The sequence below is a fragment of the Bacillus rossius genome, chromosome 10 (genome assembly GCF_032445375.1).
Source record: "Bacillus rossius redtenbacheri isolate Brsri chromosome 10, Brsri_v3, whole genome shotgun sequence".
Classification (NCBI taxonomy): domain Eukaryota; kingdom Metazoa; phylum Arthropoda; class Insecta; order Phasmatodea; family Bacillidae; genus Bacillus; species Bacillus rossius.
Genome location: NC_086337.1, coordinates 569,094 through 591,715, shown reverse-complemented (window position 1 = coordinate 591,715; position 22,622 = coordinate 569,094). Strand labels below are relative to the sequence as shown.

Here is a 22,622-nt window from a genome sequence, read left to right as displayed (position 1 = left end):
GCCCCGGGTGATACCCGCATAATTCTATTATTCTATTCACGAACTCAAAAAAAAAAAAAAATAGTGTCACCCAGTTAAGACAGCAGACAGTAAAAGCAGTTCGAGGAGAAGAAATTTATATTATGTTTTGCAAGGACTATATGTACAACCCTTAAAGTTACCAATGTTGATGTCATTAATGTTCTTAAGTATTGTCATTTTTGTTAAACATTCAGGGCCAGCCCGATAGTAAATAAGTTCAATTAATATAATCAGAGTAATTGTGAGGAATTTAAATAAGATCACTTATCAATAAAAAACAGATGTTACTAAGGAAAATTTAATCCATAAAAAAGAAAGAACAATGATTAATAAAATAAGGAAGTCTATAGACGTAACAGTTGTTTTTATTTATTTAATATTTAATAACGATCCTTTTTCTCCCAAGTGTTCGTAGGGAGTCTCTAAATTTTCTTTGTTTACTCCTAGTGTCGCCTCTGTTGTTGACTTTTATCGCTATCAATTGAGGGCCCCAGTATTCAGAGTTTCCAAATCTTTTTATCTAATTACTTAATTATTCTTTAAGACACTTGGGATATTACAATACATACCTGTCTCAGGTAATGCGCAAGGAGGCATGCGCGCTGTGCGTCTTAGATTTATTGATTCACTCAACTTTTTAAATTCATCTCTGGAAACTCTTGCTGGCAATCTCACGCCGGATCAGTTGAAACTCACCAGTTCAATGTTTCCGGATGACACACAGTTTCAGTTAGCTATGCGTAAAGGTGTGTTTCCCTATGACTTTGTTAAGTCTAGTGAACATTTGCAAACTGCCTCGCTACCACCAAAGGATGCGTTCCATAACGTATTGAGTGGCACGGACGTGAGTGATCTGGACTACACTCACGCTCAAAGGGCTTGGGACGTATTCCATTGTGCCACATTGAAAGATTACGCACTTAGTTACCTTAAGGTGGATACTTGTTTGCTGGCCGATATAATCGAATCGTTTCGTTTGCCTACAGCATTATTCGCTTGATCCCGCTCATTACATTACCGCTCCCTCGCTTGCATGGGATGCACTTTTAATTAAAACCGGTGTGCGTCTTGAACTTGTGACCGACCCGGACATATACCTCTTCCTAGAGTCTGCCATTCGTGGAGGTATTACAAATGTAAGTCGACGTCACGCGAAAGCTAACAATGTGTACATGTCCAGTCACGACCCGAGCCTTCCGTCTTCGTACATCTGTTATTTCGATGTTAACACACTGTATGCTCACACAATGTTGGATAAGCTTCCTGTGGGTAATTTCCAATGGGTTCCCAGGGATGAGTATATGAGTTGGGATTTCAACACCATTGACATCGATGGTGATACATCATTTTTCGTGGAAGTAGATTTGACCTTTCCCGATGATTGTCACGATCGCCTATCAGATCTGCCTCTGGCCCCTGTGAATGGCGTACCGCCAAACGGGCGTATGAGTAAATTACTGTTAACACTCGCGTCGCATACTAAATATGTTGTCCATGCTAAAACACTGCGGCACTACGTTCAGTATGGGGCGGTCATCGTCCAGGTTCACCGCGTACTGCGGTTTGCGCAGGCGGCCTGGATGAGGGACTATATAGCCTTTAATGCTGAGCATCGTGCCCAGGCTGCGAACGCCTTTGAGAAATCGTTTTTTAAATTACTGTTGAACTCGATTTACGGAAAAAGTTTGGAAAATACGCGAAAGCATAAGGATATACGCATTGCTTCACGATACGATTCCATTTATGGGGCGGCTGAGCTGATTGGTCGTCCGACATTCAAGGCTCGGCGAATCATCGATGAGAGTTTAGTCCTCATAGAGATGCAAAAAGGGACGATTACCTTTGATAGACCATTGTACACAGGTGTCGCCATTTTAGATTTATCAAAATTAGTCCTCTACGATTTTCACTATAATTACATGCAAACGAAATTCCCTCCACAGTCTCTGCATCTCCTGTACACGGATACGGATTCGTTAATTTACCACGTTGTGTGTGACAACATTTACGATTCGATTCGCCCCGATTTAGCTTCCCGTTTCGACACTTCCAATTATGCGCCAGGTAATGAGCAACGCTTCCCCTTGGTTAATAAGGGTGTAACGGGGGTGATGAAGGATGAGGCCGCTGGCAATATCATCACGGAGTTTGTTGGTCTTCGCCCGAAGCTTTACGCGTTTAAGATGGAGGACGGTTCTTCTACGCATAAGGCCAAGGGAATCAAGGCCAGCGCACTGCGTTCACTCCTGTTTCCTCAATACCTGGAATGCTTGCTTCAAAATTCACGGGTTCTCGCGACCCAACACCATTTCCGATCGCGAGGCCACACTGTGTTTACGGAGCGTGTGACCAAGGTAGCATTGTCTTCAGGAAATGATAAGCGTTGGCTTTCTGAAGACGGTGTCAGCACTCTACCTTGGGGACATAAGGACCTACGCCTTTCCCCGGACCATGATTAAGCCTTTCCTATTGTTACGTTCAGCTATGCTGTCGTCCCCGAGTGAGGGGTGGCCTAGCGCTCCGATCCTCCCACAGTTGCACGTGGAGAATAACCTATTGGTATGTCACAGTACGAAAAAGAAATGTTAACGTGTTTTTTTAAAGCTAGAATACTTTTAACGTATTTTATACACAAGTAATATATTTTATAAAAAGAAATGTTAACATAATTTATATAATTATATTTTAAAGCTAGAATGATTTTAAAGTATTTTATACACGTTTAAAGTTAGAGTGATTTTAACGTAATTTATACACGTTTAAAGTTAGAATGATTTTAACATAATTTATACACGTAATTTTTAAATTTAAAGTTAGAATGGTCTTAACGTAATTTGTTTTAAACATGTAATTTAATTTTCCTCTTTTACAAAGGCTAATTTTTTTTCTTTACAAGTCTTAACGTAATTTCTTTTACACAAGTAATTTATTATCTACACATGTTTATATAATTTAATTTACACATGTGAACATTGTTTAATTTTCCTCTTTTACACACGTAATTTATTTCTTTACAAGTCTTAACGTAGTAATCTCTTTTACGCAACTAATTAATTTTTAAAAAAGAGAAATGTTAACATATTTTATACAAACGTTGACGTATTTTCTATTTACAAATCTTTACGTAATTTATTTTACCACATATTTATTTTCTCTCTTTACGAATGTTTTACGTAAATGTTTTACACACTTGTGTTATGCTGTAGCTACTGCGTATGTATTGTTCTGCAGATCTCCCCAACACGAGATGGCTGTATCGACATGTGCTGATATGTCGGCCCTTATACCGAAAGGGATAGCCGAGCTGTTCTTTATGGAGGAGGTGGTGGAGGGTGAGCCACAGCCACCGCGGGAACGTGAGCCTGACGTTGGCCGCAGCGATGGCTCGACCGCGCGCCGAGGGAGTTGAAGAGTTGGCGGGGACTTCGGGGTTGGTGTTCTCCGCCGCACATGTTTTATACCTAAAGTTAAATAAAACCAACATTCTTTTTTACCCGTGTGTTGTCTACATTATTTCTTTTTCCACCTCTGTATATTCCTTGTGCTTGCTCCTTTCCTGTACGCAGCGATGGCCTGACCTTGTTTCTCTGCCCCTGCATGCGCCGCCAGATACACGGCTTGAAGTCTTCCCTGAAATCCCCTGAGGCCGCTCGGCCGTGTGGAGGACGGGGTGGCGCGAAATAATTGTAAGCGACACTGCTTCTGTTGATTTATGTTTAATTAACGGACTACTCCAGTGATACGCATGGGTACACGGTACTCCCTATGCGTACTCTACGTGGTGGCAGAACCGCTACAAACACTACGCGAAACAGTTACATGAACATACGTTACTTACAGAACAAAAACACGACACTAATATCACACTATGAATTCGCCGTGGCAGTCTCGCGGGACGTGGTTGCGAGTTTTCTGGAGATGGCCAGTGCCGAAAGTCTTAGGGTGGCTCAGTGAGCGTGGCCTTAAATTACACTTACTTGTGGTTGCAGCCGGCAGGCGTATGCCTTGCGGTTGATCGAAAGCGTGATCGCTGGAGTCGGCCAATGCCATACGTGGTGTGGTCCGCGACGCGGTGCGGAACCACTAACGAAGGCGGTCGGGATAAGCCCGGGTCCGCAAAATACACGCCGAGTCGACGTGAGCAGCTGTGAAATAACAGAAAAGGTTTAAGAATTGAAATAACTGCAGAATGACCGACCGTTGAAACAAAGTGAGGGGCTGCTCACGGTCACACGTCTTGACCCGGCGCGGAGTGGTTGGAGACTGCCGAACATGGCCGCTTTGCAAGGGAGGGAAAGTTTTACCTCCTTTGTGAGTCGTCGCCAAAAACTGACATTAACTTAATTTGCTCTATTATAAGCTAAACATATGTTCCAGGTGCCCAATTATAAGGTAGCACCTGGTAATTGGGTGCTTAAGGCGTAACAATTGTTTCAGAGTATTTAGTTATTCGAATTGTGGCGTCAAGTTGGCGACTGTAAATTTACTAACATATTGTCTCACTGTGAATTGTTTTAGTGGGATTTCTCCTAATCCAACTTGATCATTGTCACAGGCACTTTAAATAAGGCCAGTGGCTGCGGTGAATGTTAATGTGGTTTGTTGTCTGCTCCGTGCGTGCGGTGCTCGCACGGAGTGTCTACGGCACACTTGTCTAATGTCTGGTAATTAGTAATTTTGTCCAAATGGCTTTTCCTTTAATTGTTTTATGGGTTCGAGCCCCCGGGGTTCCGTGCCCTTAAGTCTCTTTAAGTCTATTGGGGTCACACCCGAGGTGCTCGCCTTACTCATTCCCGCTGGCCTGGGGGTGCGCTCCTAAAATGGGATCGGGTACTAGCGGTGCGGAGCACGGGCTTAGAGGCCATGGTCGGTACGACGTGTGTGTGTGTGTGTGTGTGTGTGTGTATGTATATATATATATATATATATATATATATATATATATATATATATATAGCTTGTTAAGGAAATGTTTGTTGTCAATTATAATAGGCTTACATTATAATCTGCTAGCCATTAGAAGCCCTGCATACTTCGTGTATAGTTTGTATTTAATTCAGTCTCCATTTTATTGGCGTATTAAATTTCCGTTTATTATATTTGCAGTTTCATCACTAAGATGCACCCTGCGCTGTTCATGTACCTTTTTTGCTGCTTTATCTGCTGATTAACTTTGGTAATTTTTCTTTAATTTTACCTGCTTTCGGTGTACATTTAAGTAGTTGTCTCGACACGAATGCGGGAGTTGTTGGCTGTGCCTTATGTGAAGGGGCCATGCCGACAACGTCAATAAATTCAATTACAGTCAAGTGTTGTCCCTACCTGCAGCCACGAGGCAAAGAACCCCGCCCTCGAGTTAAAATTCTAAATTTCCACAGCTTAAATTCACTAATTCTAAATCAGGTAGCGGGGACGGCGTCAATGTAAATAAATTCAATTCATTTGTGGGGTTTTATTTTCTACTTTTCCCCATGCTACTATGTATATTGTTTTCGTGTATTGTTTGTTATGTACTCTATGGTATCCCTTTGTGTTTAATAGTATAATCACATTATTTGGTATAATGTATTGCAGGAAGAGACGTTGACCGTCTGCGGCTAGTGTGTGTAAGTAAATTATTGTATGTTATTCTTATTGTATTTCTTGGCTTCGTTGCCATACGTAATCTCTTTCCGTAATTAAAGAATTTTTAAAAACTAAGGAAGTTATGGTATGTAGTATTGGCAACAGCAAAAGACAAAATAGCACCATGGAATAAAAGACGAATGCTAGTAGCTATTATAGTAGCGGCAGTTTATACAAGGAAGATTGAAATAATGGGTAATTTGAATTTAATATAATTATAAAAGGAATGAATAAGAACGCAATAAGCATTAAGAAATTAATAAGAAAATCGTATATGTTGAGTGATAACTGTAGTAGTAACGAGAGGAGGAAGGTAGTGTTTGTTCATATTTAATCAATATAACGGTACAATGTACAGAGAGGGTATGTGGTGATTGTAGTAGTGACCAGGGAAGTTGTAGTCCCGGATATCACACCCGTGATGTGAGTTGCGTCGTATTCTCAGGGAGGGTTCAGGCCTCGTGGCGGGGGATCTACAATGATGTTTCGACAGTGTGACCACAAGTATTGCTGCCGGGAACTGTACGTGCTTGATCACTCATAATGCATCGGGTTCAAGTATTTGAGACAAAACTAGAAGTATTACAGGGCACAGATTGTCATGAAGGCCACGCTTAAGTTGTTCGCACTTTAGTTTTAAGCAAGTGAACTGTGCGCACAATCGTACGAAATAAGGGGACTTACCAAAAGTTTATATAAGTCTGATGCTGTTGGTTGTACTAGCAGGAATATATTTGACATTAGATACCAGAACAGAAATGAACAGATGATTCACGTGGAAAAGGTTGTTACTTATATGAATGTTGCAATGAAAAAAAATTGTCTTGACAGGATTGGTGTGAACCAGGTGGTGATACGTGAATAAGCACTTTAATTTTTGAAAAATTAAATTATAATCATCCTGACAGTAATATCGGTTTCACTGTCAGTAAAGGATGTTTGGAAAGGTACGCGACGTGAGTTGAAGGTCACGCCCGGGCGGGCAAGTCAGCCAGCCGACTGACGATAAAGTACATAACCACGTATCGCCCATTACGCAGTGTCATATTTGTCATACAAAGTGTGATGAGAGGTGTATAGAGATAAATGGTGTGACATATTTATATTGGAGTGTTATTCAACGCATTTATATTATGTAAAGTATATTACTGAACAATTTTGTAACACATTAAAGAAATTAGCCTTGCTATTTATGGAAACTAATGCTTCAGAATACGTGATTTTGAATAACACAAGCATTTTTAGGAACAAATTAGTGGTGCTACTTATTAGTGGTGTACTTGCAAGTACCGTCAGTTGGGGTAACATTGGCCCTTTGAGGGTAACTTTGGCCCAAGACAAAAATTGTTACAACTCTTCCAAATATTTATTAGATGTGATGATACATATAGTAGTACCTATTTTCAAGGGAGGTAGAGATAAGGCAACAGTAGAAAATTATAGGCCTGTCAGCCTAACTCCATGGAAGGTGATGGAAAAAATGATAGGTATGTGGTAGAAACAATTGGAGAGTTGGAATGGATGGATGAGAGGCAACATGTATTTAGGAAGGGTTTCTCCTGTGAGATGCAGACGGCTGGACTGCTGAAGGACTTGGTGGAGGCAGTGGATGGGGGCAAACAGGTAGACACAATATTTATTGATTTTGAGAAAGCATTTGATAGGGTGCCACACAAGAAGGTTATGGGGAAAGTTGATAGTCTGATAAGAGGACAGTAGGGTGGTGAATTGGACAGGGAACTTCCTGAGGGATAGGAAACAGCGGGTGAAGGTTGGAATGGAATGGTCGGAAGAGGGGACGTGACATCAGGGGTACCACAGGGGAGCATTATGTTGGCGAGTAATTGGTTAGCAAACTGAGTTTTTTCACTGATGATTGCGTGATTGGAACTGTGGGGGAAGCGGAACACCTGCAGGAAGACTTGAAGAAGGGTCTAGTTGGAGCGGGAAAGGGATTAAGGAGGTAGGGTGAATACAAGTACCTAGGAGTAACCCTACAGAGTGCGCTAGGTTGGGGAAAGCAGGTGCAGTTGATGGTAAAGAAGGAGAGGAGAGGCATTGAGGCTGATTGCAAGGATACTGAAGGGGACAGGACGAAGACTAAAGGAGAATGCGTACACAATGTTGGTGAGGCCAATGCTTCAATATGCAGCAGCAATAATTTGGGACCCATACCTGAGGACATAAATTAAGGAACTGGAAAGGGTGCAATGTAAAGCGGCTAGATAGGTGATGGGTATGTGGAGCAGGAGGGAAGGTGCGAAGGCCATCAGTGATGATGTGGCTGGGGTGGGACACACCACACATGAGGAGGAAAGTAGAGAGAGAGGTGAAGAGCCATTCCATTTCAATTCAGGCAGGAGCGTGTCAGGTCACCATCTCGGATTTGCTTTAAAAAATTACAGCAGTTACAACCAGTGCAGACAAGAAGTATGCCAAAAGGATTTTGTCCCAAAAAAATTTTTTCCCCATGTTATAGTTTTTTGAAGTTGGTTCGAAATCAAAAAAGGTGGAAAAAGGGGTGTTTTTTAAATGAGGGGCATTTCAAAACTATTATACTGATTTTTTTTATTTTTTTTTATTTTGTACCTATTATAGTGAACTACAGAGTGGAATAGTTCCAATGAGCCCAACGACAATATCTTTAAGGGGGGGAAACTAAAAAATTTGGCAAAAAATTTGAATTTTTTTTGAATTTTCAAAAAAAAATTTTATGTGGAATAATCAATTTTCATAAAAAGTAATTCTGGTAATATGTGGACCTATTACAGTAGTTTTACAGGAAAAATTGTTTTTAATTCTATGATGCATGGAATTATTAAAATTTAACTTTAAAATTTTCAAAATTTGACAAAAGTGCCATTTTTGATTGAAAATTACTGAAAAACCCCATATTTTAAAAATCTGAAAATTTGTAACTTTGTAGTCCTCACCTTTAGTAATAGCATGCACTTTGTTGGATAGTGTGTTATTGCCTGTAAACATTTCTAGAATTTTTTGAAAATGTAATTTTCTTACATTTTCTAAGGTCTGCACACTCAATTAACAAATGTTTTGTTAGGTTCCAAAAAGTGAGATGTAATTTGTAAATTGGGGAAACCTTGGGAATTACAAAAGGAGAGTCTGTGTGTACATTATCACATTAACATAATATGAACAATACATATAACACACATATAATACATATGCATACTCTTTAACTTGCATGAAAACCAAAATTTCAAAGTAAAATTGAAACCAACAATATGTACCTATAATTAATTATATGTAGACTGCTTACCCTTCCTCAACTATATGTAACATATATTGACAAACTTCCTAAAATATTATTTGGCTGATTAAAGACAGTAGATCTGCTGGATCTTCATCAACTCAGCTTTGTCGAAAGTGTGGAGTCTTGCTGATTGTCCAAGTGGAGTAGGATTGCTTACTGCTAACAAAACATTTTGTAGTGGCACCGGACATTCATCCTTCTTCTTTCCAGATTCCTGTGGCCACTGAAACCCTTTAGCTGGACCATGGGGATGCATAAAAGACACTGTCATGTCGTTCAACTCTTTAGATATACCAGTGATCTGTCCCATCCACCAATTCTGATCGTATACACAAGCAACGAACTGGCCTACTTGGAAATCATTTATTGAATAATGTGTTTTAATCTGGTTAGATTGTACAACTATTTCTATTTTATCTTTAATTGTGCGTCCCATGTATGTCTCATTTTTAATCAGCCAGTAATGTTTAGATTGTATTCCAACAACTGGTTTTACAGTAGCCCATTCTTTTTCCTTAGATGACCTATACGTTTGAATTGTTTTACTTTCAAGAGCCAATAGAGTTATCTTTGGTACAAGGTTACCTACTTCAGCAACAAATGAAGCAGAATCTCTAATGGCATTAACACACTCTGCCTGAAGATTGAACTTAGTTGCAAAGTGTTTACACAAACCACCTATTGCATCACATGCACTTTTGCCATGCCCTGTAGCAGAAAAAATCCATTTTTTTTCAACAGTTTGAGTATTTTTACATAGTTCATACAGCTGAAACCTATTTTTGAAATGTCCAGCTGCCCCATCTGTAATGTACACTATTGAACTCAAAAGTTCTAACTGACAAAATTTTGAAATTTCCAGTTTTATAACCTCTAAAGCACAGAGAACGTGAGCAGAGTCGTGAGCTATATCATCAGATACTATAACAAAACTTCTTATTTCCGCACCAAAGTATGCAACACAGGTAAACAGTGAAAGCTGATCAGTTTGCCAGTGGTAAGTTTGGATTTCATCAGGCAATACAACTGACCAGTTCTCAGCAAAATCAAAATGTAAAACAAGAGCATTATTTTGTTAGACAGAACTTCTTGCTTCAGCTATTCCTTCCCTTTGTATTTTCCTAATGTAACTGTGAGGAATAGCTTTTTTAACCCAATGCCTTACATGTTCCAGAAAATTATTTACAGATACAGTTTTTTTTATGAGGTCACCATGTTCCCAAATCGCAAATGTAACTTCTTCCCCTTCATCCAAGCCAAAGTTTTCAACAGTTAATGTTTCTGTGCCAGGACAGTCACCACACTCCTCGAGCCAGCAATCTTCATTCCTTGTTTCGTCACACAAACACTTCAGTAGAAGATAGTCTTCATCAATTTGGTTATTTGTTACATTTCGAAGAGCTACACAGATAAGTTGCATGTTACTGCAGTAAATACAAGAACACACAGTCTGTTCTGGCTGAATTTTCACCCATCTTGGTCGTAAGGCATAAAACTTTGAAAGACTAATTTCTATAAGAGGATTATCTTTTTTGAATGCTTTGTATGCCTCTTTGATGGACCTTGTCAAGAATCTTTTAACCTTTTTTACTTTCTGGCCATTACCATCCTTAATGCAAATAACATCTTTTTTGTTTGGACTTTCCCTTGAACAGTCTTTACTATCTTCTAGGTAATATGATAATGCTAGATCTTGTACCTGTGTAGGTAAAGGATGAGGTTGAGCATAAATTCCCTTATTTTTTATAACTGTGCGACATTTATCAATGAGGTACTTTGACACTGAAGGTAATTTTTCCTTCAATACAGTTTTACTAAATGTTTGTGGTACCAATGTTAGTAGCTGTACTTTTCCATTGTAGTTACAAGTATGAAGAGCTGAGTCAATATTCGAAAACCATAGACTACAATTGACACACACAGGCATTTCATCATCAGACTCACTTGAAAGATGCACGTGATATATGTCTTGTAATTTGTTCACAGCAGAAGTTTTTAACTCATCAACTAATTTTATCTTCTTTTTCCTCGCATAACCTTCTCTCCTATCCAATCTCACCTCTGAAGGGGATTTCAATGGTGATACTTCTACATTTAATGTTTTAATGAGACTGCTATTTAAAACACTTACTAGTTCATCCTCCGGAATAAAATTCTCTGATGTGGATGTTTCTTCTGCATCTTCAGCAAGTTCCAGAAATTTCTTTTTATAAAAAGTAACACAGTTGCTACACAAAATATCATTTTTATTTACTGAAACAGATACACCCACAAACTTTTGAATATCATCTGCTAAATCATTCACCTTACACATCCTCACACATTTACTTTTATACACACTTTTTTTGTGCCTTTTAATGTAGTCCACACATTTAATTCTCTCCGTACTATGAAAGTCAGACATGATTTAGTTCACTAGCTGAACATCACCCATGAACACACACAACACAACTGTAACAGCAAAAGTTTGGGAATTCCCTTGTAGTCTTGTAGTTGATTCCCCCTATGGTCACCAGGGATTTCCCTCAAGCTACCAGGGATTCCCCTTACAGCAAGCGCCTGGGAATATTCAGATAGGGACTCCCCCTTCATATTTCCCAAGGTTTCCCCTCATACAAAACCAGTTACAAATTATCACATACTATTTAGATACCAACAAAACATTTATTAATTGAGCATGCACAACATACAAAAGGTAATGACATTACATTTTCAAAAAATTCTAGAAATGTTTACAGGCAAAAACACACTATCCAACAAAGTGCATGCTATTAATAAAGGTGAGGACTACAAAGTTACAAATTTTCAGATTTTTAAAATATGGGGTTTTTCAGTAATTTTCAATCAAAAATGGCACTTTTGTCAAATTTTGAAAATTTTAAAGTTAAATTTTAATAATTCCATGCATCATAGAATTAAAAACAATTTTTCCTGTAAACCTACTGTAATAGGTCTACATATTACCAGAATATGAAAATTGATTATTCCACATAAAATTTTTTTTTTGAAAATCCAAAAAAATCTAAATTTTTTGCCAAATTTTTTAGTTTCCCCCCCTTAAAGATATTGTCGTTGGGCTCATTGGAACTATTCCACTCTGTAGTTCACTATAATAGGTACAAAATAAAAATAAAATCAACAAAATCAGTAAAATAGTTTTGAAATGCCGCTCATTTAAAAAACACCCCTTTTTCCACCTTTTTTGATTTTGAACCAACTTCAAAAGGCTATAACATGGGGAAAAAATTTTTTGGGACAAAATCCTTTTGGCATACTTCTTGTCTGCACTGGTTGTAACTGCTGTAATTTTTTAAAGCAAATCTGAGATGGTGACGTGACACATTATCTTGCTAACTGCCTGAATTGAGGTGGAATGGCTCTGAAGTTTGTTAGGGTGAAAAGGGGCGAGGGCAGCTGGGAGATAGGTGGAACACAGGGCTGTATAGAGGGAGGAGGGATCATAGGTGGAAGATTCAGAGAGAGTGGAGAGGAACGGAAAGAGGAAAGCAAGTATTCCTGGTGAGGACGGGGAGGGAATGGAATGGGATTGAGGGAAAGATACTGGATGTGGGAAGAGGAAAGGACTTGATGAAGATGTTATAGAAATAGACCGACGACCATCCCTAAGCCCGACCTGCACCCGCCAGTATACTCTCCCGCTAACGGAACGCACCCCTGGCCGTGGCCCACCCGAGTCGAGCGAGCCACTGAGCCGAACGGCCAAACCAGACATTATTATTATAAAGCACACTAAATCCGAGTGGACTAGAGACGAACCACACCCATTCCCCCTCAAACAATTAATTACGAATTTTGCGACCTTAAAGTCTCTTCCAGACGCAGTCATTTAGTTTTTAACGTAATGAGGTCAAGCTTGGCGCGGCAGGGGCCGACGCGCCACCGGACGCCATGCCAGTTCCGCAGTTCTACTCGACTCGCGGACCGGGACGGACCTACGTCCCACGGAGAGACCACAACCATTGTCTTCATCGCAAGTAACGTCCGGTAAATATAGTCATTTAGCATAAACCAAACCTTTTTCTATTCACCTCTCCGTGCGTGCCCGGTCCGTTTTTTACGGTTCAGGACCTAATCCGACCGCGTAAACGTAAAGACGCCCCGCACCACACCTGGTGCGCAGGGTTGTTCTTCAGCATACGGCACGGGCCGTCTCCCGCAAACCACAGAACTTTCTTAAGGCCACGCGCCTTCCCGCGGACCACAAACCCGCAAGGGAAACTTCGCCAAGTTTAGTGGCGGTGCGTGTACCACCCAGTGGGCACGGCACCCGCGTAGAAACAATCGCTTACGGGACTGGCCGACTTCAGTCACCCACAAACTCTGTGTGCCACGTCAATTGTGCGCGCCTAATTTTCATTAAGTGTACTTTGTTAACGTAACTTTGCGCCACGTCATTTGTGCGCGCCTAATTTTCATTAAGTGTACTTTGTTAACGTAACTTTGCGCCACGTCATTTGTGCGCGCCTAATTTTCATTAAGTGTACTTTGTCAACGTAACTTTGCGCCACGTCATCTGTGCGCGCCTAATTTTCATTAAGTGTACTTTGTTAACGTAACTTTGCGCCACGTCATCTGTGCGCGCCTAATTTTCATTAAGTGTACTTTGTCAACGTAACTTTGCGCCACGTCATTTGTGCGCGCCTAATTTTCATTAAGTGTACTTTGTCAACGTAACTTTGCGCCACGTCATCTGTGCGCGCCTAATTTTCATTAAGTGTACTTTGTCAACGTAACTTTGCGCCACGTCATCTGTGCGCGCCTAATTTTCATTAAGTGTACTTTGTTAACGTAACTTTGCGCCACGTCATTTGTGCGCGCCTAATTTTCATTAAGTGTACTTTGTCAACGTAACTTTGCGCCACGTCATCTGTGCGCGCCTAACTTTCATTAAGTGTACTTTGTCAACGTAACTTTGCGCCACGTCATCTGTGCGCGCCTAACTTTCATTAAGTGTACTTTGTCAACGTAACTTTGCGCCACGTCATCTGTGCGCGCCTAATTTTCATTAAGTGTACTTTGTTAATGTAACTTTGCGCCATGTCATCTGTGCGCGCCTCTCTTGCATCAAGTGTACTTGGCCTGCATACTGTTACCCGAGAAACCAGTGCCACGAAACATTGAACATGTACCGGCCTGCACCCCGCAACGGACAAGTAGCCCTCAGGGGCATGTCTGTACTCAGTAATTGTATGGTGTGACGTCAATCCCTTGAATAAAGGCACGTCGCTACTACGGCAACCCCACGCATTCTTCTTTAACGTAAATTCCCAGGCAAGACCGCCGACGGTTCTAGCGGACTACGCTGGGGCAACGAACCACGAACCCTCATTGGTTAGACACCGAGCTAGCCTGGCGCCCTCCCGGAACATAAAACGTTAGTCAGACCAGCCACCCCGCTAGAACTCGCGCCCGGACTCGAACACGAGACCGCGGACGACGGCAAGGTGAAACATATAAGTTATTAGGTAATGTAAAAATTGCTCATTTTCCTTTAGCATACCTAGTTGTGCAATCATTGAAGTATTAATAACAAAGTGAAAGGTTTGGTGAGAGTTGGTTGGCTGATAAAAAACATTTTCGTAATTCAGTTTAGTAAATTATAGGTGTAAGGTATTAAAGGAGACTAAAATTCTACTAGTTTGTTTTGCGATAGCAGATTTTATTTGTATAAAATAAGAATTTTCATGATTAAAATTTTGTTGTACCATGAAATAGAAAATAGGCCCTCTCAGTCTAGTCTATTTTGTGATACCAAAATTTAAATAATTACATTAATGAAAATTCTAGATAGTATTTTTATAGGTATCGTGAAGTAGAGTTTAGTCCCACCCGGTAAACTCTATTTTGTGATACCAGTAAATATGTGAAATATCTGTAAGATTGTTCTCGGTATCGTTAGGTAGAGTACAGTCCTATCCTTCCTACACTACAGTGTTGAGAGCAAGACAAAGGCATGCAGTAGCATGTGCCAGAGATCCTTGGAGCTCGCAGAAGAAGACTGCCTTTTCTTAGTTACAATTTAGCAATCAGGGAGGTCTCTGCTCTGATTATACGTCCAGTAGCGTATGGCCCTGTAACCTTTAGCAGTCCCAGGACAAGACTGGCTTTCCTGTAGCTGCCAGCTAGGGAGGTCTTGGCTCTGTAACAGGACAGTGATGTGGGGTTTTTTCCTTCCTGTACAAACCTAGCTAATTTCACTAGCCCATTACTGTATTTTTTATTAACAAAATTTTTACATCAAAATTATTCCACTCCTTTTGTTTGTCATTGTGGTGATGTATTTGGCATGTACTGGTTGCAGGCAGGGGCTCCTGATGTAGATGGGCGAAGCGTTGCCAGACAAGTCTGCTCCAAGGTCGCTGAATACGTCACTCGTCCCTAGGCGAGGGAAGGTATGAGTGCAACGAGGGAGTCTCATGTGTCTGGTGTTTCATTTGAAACACTCAACTTTTAGGATTGGACTAAATTAAAGAATTACATATTTAAGTCAGAAGACCTAAAAACATTTTAAATACATGGCAGCCTTCATCCCACTGCAGTGAGGAGGTAGTTCATGTGGGCCAAGGAACCAATCACAACACAATTTTATAACACTTAGGTTTTTTTTTTCAACCATTTACCAATTTTGTTCAAATACATTGAAGTGTGTTTTACAACTTTGTTGTACATTATAATTGGCTGTCAAAAGTAATATTGACAAAAATTCTGCTACAATTACACAAATATGCTAATGCATCTGCAACCTACTCTCTCTCTCTCTCTCTCTCTCTCTCTCTCTCTTTCTATCTTGATGTCGAGAAACCAAAAGATAAAATGATATATATATTGACAAAAAAGTATGTTATAAATGTTTTTCATGAAAATATTTCCCAGCAATGTGCCTGAAAACTTTAAAACTTGGGTTGTGTGATGTTTTACAGACACTTGGTTTGCCTTAATACGTTATTGTAATGCTTACAGTTTTAATTTACTTCTAACTATTTAACTCTATACTTTCCAATAATACCAAAACTTCAGAATCTTTAAAGTGTTTAATTTGCCTAAGTCTTAGTGGTATTAGTCTTTGATTCAACTGTAACTTGGACAGTTGGCAGCAGTGACGCCGGGCCGGTGAAGAAGACTGCAGGAGACCCTCAGGAGTCCCAGGCCTGGATCGTCTCGTCGCGGAGGCAACAGCAGCACCGCCCCGGGACGTCCTGCAGGGCGGAAGGAACATGTACTTTAGCACTTGTTTGTTGCTGAGAATGTTAGCTACATTTTATATTGGTAATTCCTTTCCTAATGATTTTACAGTAATTTTGAATGTCACTAACCTATACCTAACTTAACCATTTGATAAAATGATAAACTACTTAAAGTATTATTCCATCTTTCAGAATGATTTTAAAACCTTCCTAGGGAATTTAGAAAAAATCGTCAGAATTACTGATTGTTTATAAAAAATGAAAACAGTTTTCAGAAACTTACTCAAAAACTATACATAAGATCATCTCCATTACTTTCTTAAATTCAACCAAAAAATTATAATAACTTACTGTTGAATTATTAAAACCTGTGGTAGGTAATAAATGAAGCAGTAAACCAACTCTATCTTTTGGCATAAACAGGGCAGAACCTACGCAATGTGAACATTTCTATATGTTGTAGTACATAACTAAAGTACGTAAATGAAAACATGGAGACGGGGCTAAACATACGTTAAACACATTTAACTGTTTTCACATACCATTAACAATTATTTCTTGGCCTAACCTGTAAGATTTCTAAAACTTTAGTGTAAACAAATGAGGAGATAGGTTAACACTGTATTATTTTGCAGTTTTGTTGGGACGTTTACAGGGAAACTAAATTATTCTCAATTTAAAAAACTGCTTTTGGTGTAAACAAAGCCATTCTTCCTTATTTTTTCCCTGGCTAAATAACCGAAGATATGAAGATACAAGATGTACAAACACAGCACATAGAGCAACTTATCGTGTTTGTGGCATTCATAAATAAAATATATGAACTCTTTAGTAATAAATACTATGTTTTATTGTATCGAAATACTTTATTGAAATTTGTTTTGTGTGTTAAAGATCTATGACCTTCCATGTGACTTCAGAAATGACATATATCAACTCGTGTTAACAGCTGTGTTCCGCACCTATATTTGTTTTTTCTTTTAAATAGAGGTGGACGGGAATAGCATTTTTACTTCAGGACGGGATTCGGTCGTGAAATACATTAGATTTTCGGGATTGGGATCGGGAGCAAGAGGAGTAAATTGTCTCTTGTACATAAAATTATATTTACTTTACTTACTTTTAAAATGTGCGTATTTTTATGTCTTTTTTTTTTTTACCATCCACATTTATAGTCCAAATCAGTGGAAATGGCACTGCCTATTTTAGCATTCAAACTGTTGATAGTTTCTTCATACAACTCTGGAATTATTTGTACGATTCCTTCGATGTTTCTGTGCATAAAGAGGATTTCACAAGAATAAATAACATTGTGTTCTTGCCTAGTGAGTGCTTTATAAGCCCTTTTTGCATCAAGCTACACCCTGAACAAATTGCAGGTAATGACCCAAACCACCCTATCGCTAACATCTCGACATCGGGCTCTTCCAACACTTCTTCCACAAATGAACTGGATAAGTCAAGTAGAGCTTTCCCCTCACCCCAGACTCAACGTCCACAGAGGTCCCCGCCTCCAATGAGTGTTTTATTGCAGGCATATCTAAATGTTAGAGGTTTGGAAACCAAGTCCAAGGAATTCTATGAAATTCTTGTAAATTCTCAATATGACATTATCTGCTTCACAGAAACATGGTTCAATGAAAAAACTCGCATTATTTTACCCACCAATTTTCAATTTTCAGAAATGATAGAAATGCTTTGTTGTCATAGAAAAAAGAGGTGGCGGTGTTTTAGTAACTTCTAACAAAATAAAATTTATTTCAGTTCAAAAAATAAGTAAATATTACTATTCTGGTGTAGAAGCTGTGTTTGGTCTGGGACTAGACCCTAATGTTAGTACTCAGGGGTTCGATAGAGGGGTTTTCTTGCCGTTTGGCCGAGGGATTTAGTCTCACCATAAGTAACAAGTCCAAATAAGGTTTCCGGGTCCTTCATCCACACCAGTGTAAACTCTTTACATGGGCCTGTGGCCGGTGCGGCTACTTAGGCTTATTTATAATTTAAATTTTTGTTAAATCTCCTGTTTAAATTATTAAATTGTATTTCTTATTTAATTTTCATATCCATTATAGGTTTTCAATCTTTATTTTTTTATATTAATTTGTATTACTATTTAGTGCTCCTTGTTTGTGGCCGCTGGCAGGGAGAGGACTCATGTGACGGCAGTGGATGCGCGGCGGACGGCTGAATGCACGAGGGGAGTTCGTCTGGAAGGGCGGAGGGAGGGCGACACCCAGCCCAGCCCAGCGCCGAGGACCTGAGTTGCAGCACCGGGCTCCAGCACGACCAACAGCAAAAAAAAACTAAGGTACAGCGTTGTCCCCGAAACACTGTTTAAGGCCGGGAAGTGTGGCCCGAAGTTGGTGCAAGCCTTTGTTGGTTAAACAAAAAAATTTGGTAAAATTCTGAGAATGAAGAGATTTAATTTTTTGCCTTATTTGATTTGTGGTTTGGGTCTTCATTTGGGGGAATAGCGTGAGTTCGGCGTGAGTCTCCCCTTACCGCTACACTGCGTATTAAGTGTGCAATTGCCGTCAGCCTTCGTTTTGACTTTATTTTGCTTAGAACTTTGTTGGCCACTTTAACTGTGAAGTGAGTTGAACGTTTTGGTAGATATGCCAGCCTACGTTATGCCCTTTTTGACCTGGATGGACTAGCGGGAATATCATACGACGTTTTATCAGTCATTACAGTTTTTATGGACGTTTCACGAAACTGGAACATTGGAATTTTTATTGGTTAACTTCATTAAATTTAAACCTCTCCCCAGCTAAGAGCTATGTCTAGAGACAGGTGTTTTCGGTGAAAACATTTGCACAAATTTGTTACTTTTTGCGAGATGATTTCGGTATATTTTTCGCTATTTTATCAGTAGTTTCGTCAAAAATTTCATTGATTTTAAAACTGCAATATGAGGTTTATAAATATAAGTTCTACGTGAATGTGTTTAATATGTCATTTAAGAGTAGAACTACACAGTTTGTCTGCGTTGTTCAGGTTTTAAAAAATGCATATTGTATTTACTAGGCCTAAACATGTTACAAAGCACAGTACTGGAAACTGTTTTAAAAAATTTACTGAAAAAAAAAAAGCTCAAGTCCTAAACTAAAAACAAATAAGTTACGTATATTTTTACCTGTGGCTAGGTTATATCAACTTTTTCCAATAAGTGCTGAAAAAAACACGACTGGCAGCTATATGAATATTTCAAGAGTGGGTAGGCCTAACAAAATTTTTTATCGTAACGTTCTGTTTATCTGCTTAAGAATGCACAAAACTGTTAAAATATCGTACGCTTTGGCACCTACCGGCAATGTACTTGTGCATCCATTGACAAAATTTTTGGTCATCCAATTTTTCAATTGGTATGTTCGCTTCGATAAAAGCTCGAGTTGTTGACATAATGAACTCATTCTTGTCAAATTTTGCTTTTTTTTGCCGTCAACAAGGCTGATTCCAGCGAAACTTTCCTTTTTGCACCGGCTTGTTGACTTTCCTTGTTTTTGTTATGCGAGGCACTGTTATTTATGTGTTTCAAGCACGTGTCTTTCCGTTGCCACTCTATTCTAACGTTTCAGTACTTGCACACGAGAATTTTTTGCACTTTGTCAAAGACATAGAATCCTTCGCTCGCAGACTCCGCCGCCCTGTCAAATACTGTCATAACCATTTTAAAATCAACGTTTTGCGAAAGAAACAGAGAAAAAACGTTTGATTACATCCACGCCATTTTAACAAACTGTGGCGAGTGGTGACTCTGGCGAGGCGATAGTGTGACATGAATACGACTTCCTAGACTATCGAAAGTCGTTAACAATCGATTATAATCGACTGCTGTTATCGAGTCATCAAAATACAGACGTTTAGCTATTTTCAGTGTGTTTTTTCGTAATTTTTTTTGTGATTTCTCTAAATAATTGATAATTTCGCATTTTTAAGTTTATGTATATTAATTTCGTTAATATATTGCGATTTCGCGCATCGCGAAAAACATCTGTCTTTAGCTATGTCTCTACGAAAGTATAAACTTTTAATTGGTATGTTATTAGCTGCACAGCGTGTAAGTTATTCAGACATTTTAGTGGAACTGTATAAAATTTAGGGGTGTGCGAATATTCGTAAACACGAATAGTTGCGAATAGTAACTGACGAACTATTCGCATTCGTAAGTGGAATAGCAAAATTTAAAATTGTGAATACCGTATTGGCCCGAATAAGGTGACCTGCAGTTTCAGGAGGCCAAACAAATGTAAAAATAATTTTGGTAGATATTAATGTGAAAATTCATTAGACATACATTTTGTGTTGATAAATCCTTTTTGCATTTATGTATACCGCATTTAACTTTCCGTTTCACTTAAGCTACATATTACTATTTAGTAGTGTGTTAAACGTAGAGCCCTACTTTAACGGTAAATAAAATAAGCAGATTTCGCCATAAAAATCTCTTGATTTCGTCATAAAAATTTTTATATTTCGTCATAAAAACTGCACTTCGGAAGTGTGAATTAAAAAAAAATACACGCTGTACTTACAAAAATTATGTCATATAGAATGCAAATATAATCTGACAGGCCTACATTTTTTTCCAGCTTTCCACAAAACAATACAAATTACAAATCAACAGTTTCAATAGTTAAAAATTACAAAAATTATTCAATATGTAAGACAAGAAGCAAAATTTATGCTAATAACAATTCAGCGCTGTAAGTATAACTTAGTCCGAGTTTCTTCAACATGTTATGTTTTACTTCCAAAGTACAATGAGACCATAAGCTCAACGTTTTGAGGTTTCAAACTTCGCCTTTTGTCTGAAAACACATCGGAATATGCTGAAAATGTCCTTTCAGAGTCAACATTTGATACTGGTATCCAAATGGCTTTCAGAGCATTGCATGCAAAAGCTGAATGGTCCAGTTTCAAGGCCAACAGAATTGGAATGATATCCACACTTCCTTCACTCTTTTTCACTTTCTCAACTACTATTTCCTTTAAGGCTGAGTATCCTTCCAAAAATTCTTTTCCTGAAACAGTTGAAACAAATGGCAATGATTTTCCTGCCCTGACCATATCATTGCAAACATCATTCAACATTATTTCCCGTGGATTAAACAGTTGCCCCAAGTTTTGGAAGATATTTTTGGAAGGATCTTCATTAATCAACTTCATCAACTTTGTGTGACACCTCAACCCACAGGACTGGAACTGGGATTTAACCAAACCTTGTTTAACAGCTGCCAACAACTTTAGACTCTCATTTGTTTTTGAGCCAAAATTGAAATCATTCACCAGCTGCAAACTTTTCAACAAGTCTGAGAGTTTTCCACTGATCAAGTGGGACATGGGGTAGCTTGAACCCTCCAGCTGCTTTGTCAGCTCAACCAAAGCACACCCATGTTCGACGAGAAATTCAGCCTGACATTGAATGATTACAATCTCTTCCACTGACAAGGTTTGAAAATACATCAGAGCTTCTGACGACTCGAGCTCCAGTGACTTCAGGTATGTTACCAAGTCGTCAAGGTATGTGTTAACATAACCCACCGACTCAAACCATGAACCCCATCTTGTAAGGACTGGTGATGGAAACAGAACATGAGGCTTTTCTTGTTCCGGATAGCGCTGCTTAAGAAAACACAAGTACTTGTGTTTCCTTTTGCGCGTGTTCATAAATGCTGTTTTCGTTTTGCTAACAAAATTGTTAAGCTCCGGCAGAGATTGGGGCCAAATATTTTGAATGTGATTCAGTTTATGACTCCAACACTGAACATGAAGGACGTCCCTACCCTCAGACGAAAGAACAACTTGTAAAGAATGCACACACTTTGTCATGTAGCGTGCACTGTCACACACAACCGCAACAACCCTTGTATGGTCAACCTTAAATTTTGTCAGTACTTCTAATATTGCCCGCGAGCACTCACTAGCATTAGAATTCTCTAAAATTTTGACCCCGGCAACAAGAAGAATTTGTGAGTCTGAAGCTTGTAATGTTTTGAAAAGCACCACAAAAACACACTGTCCCTTTTTGTCAGTGGTTTCATCACACAAAATAACAATATCTTGTCCCTCAATTGATTTAATCCACTGCTCCTCAGCCGCTTCTTGGATCTTGGGCACATACGTCTCACGCAATGTTTTTACACATGGTAACTGCCCTCCACCTGTAAGCAAATGGTGCCCTCTAGCGGTATAAACATGGAAAAAAAATTTAAAACAATTTTAACTTTAACAAGTTTTAACAGATTAGATGGGGTCTTGGAACGTAACAAATAATTTATAATAAATAAATATTCATCCTTACCAGGAACAAAAGTTTCCACAAAGTTTTTTATTGCAGGATCGCCGAGCTTCTCCAATGGTATGTTCGCTTCCATGAAAGCTTTTGTCAAAGATGAGGCAAAAATTTCTTTGTCAACTTTCGTCTTTTTTGCCACCTGAAAGCTGTCACCAACAGAAATTTGCCTTTTGCTTGTGCCGGCTTGTGATTCAGCTGC

The 22,622-nt window shown here is 39.1% G+C and overlaps 1 long non-coding RNA gene across 1 annotated transcript; it reads left to right on the top strand.

Moving 5' to 3' along the window:
* The first annotated feature begins 5,643 nt into the window (after window positions 1-5,643).
* LOC134535697 (uncharacterized) lies at window positions 5,644-21,987 on the top strand. Its single transcript, XR_010075679.1, has 3 exons — window positions 5,644-5,841; window positions 15,243-15,333; window positions 16,029-21,987. It is a non-coding gene; the product is annotated as an uncharacterized LOC134535697 (long non-coding RNA).
* The last annotated feature ends 635 nt before the right edge of the window (window positions 21,988-22,622 follow it).